This window comes from Chironomus tepperi, unplaced genomic scaffold (assembly GCF_022539635.2).
Source record: "Chironomus tepperi strain 1889 unplaced genomic scaffold, CSIRO-AGI_Ctep_v1 contig_87, whole genome shotgun sequence".
In the NCBI taxonomy this organism is placed as follows: Eukaryota; Metazoa; Arthropoda; class Insecta; order Diptera; family Chironomidae; genus Chironomus; species Chironomus tepperi.
In genome coordinates this window covers 624220-625293 of record NW_027226209.1, presented here as the reverse complement: position 1 = coordinate 625293, position 1074 = coordinate 624220, and positions in this window count along the sequence as shown.

Genomic DNA, 1074 nt, shown 5'->3' with positions numbered 1-1074 from the left:
AATTGAATTTCATAAATGTGCCACAGACCAAAACAGTTTAGACAATACTGTTCTATCAAATTGACAAGAAATATTATCATCCATAAAGAGAATGATGTTAATTTTAGCTCATTCGATGTATATCGAACGAGATATATAAAAACTACGAGAATGAGAGAGAATTTCGTGTGCATGTCTATTTTGTCTAGTGTCAAATTACCATGAATATACAATAATTTAAAGGGAAGAGAAGAAATTTTCATTTTAATTCAATTTAATAACACAACAAGAATTTTATTTTAAAAATATATATTTAATTCTGTGTTAACAAGAATTTTATTTTAAAAATATATATTTAATTCTGTGTTATTTTTATGTGCACCGTTCAAGATCATTCACAGTTTTTGATTCATATTAAATGTTGTGCGAATATTGAGCTTTAAATATCTTTAATTAAGCCACAATCTCAATTCCACGGAAATTTTTTGATGGCAACAGAGTAATTGTAGAATTTTTAAGACACAAATTTAAAATCATTAAGACCGTTAAATTTGTAAAACATTAAATTAATTAATTTTTTCCCACTTATTGTATCTTTAAAAGCTCATTAATAATGCATTCTGAATAGAAATCTGACAATTATATGCTTTAGTTAGAGAATTCTTTTCTTAAAAATTTCAACAAGTAGTAGAATTGCAACTCATTTTTTCAAGTGCAACGTTTTCATGGAATAGCTCATGTTTAAGAAATATGAGCTATCACGATGTAATGAATCATTCCATATGTATGTGTGTATAAATGTATTTGCTGCCGCGATTCTAAAGGGATAATCAACAGATGATGTTGAGAATCTGGTGGGTGGAGGGTTCTGGAGGTATGTGACTTACTGTATCCTAAGTGGAGTTCATCTTACAACAAAAGGCTTTCCATGTGATTATGTTCCTGGCTCTGTCACCTAGTTTGAAACAAATTTTCTGTCCACACGTTTAGGTTTGTGATTTGAATGACAATTTAGTTGAGAATGAAGAAATCTTCAGGCTCTGCTGGTCCTACGCAAAATTTGAATTCGACTTGAATTGATTTTTCCATGCAAAA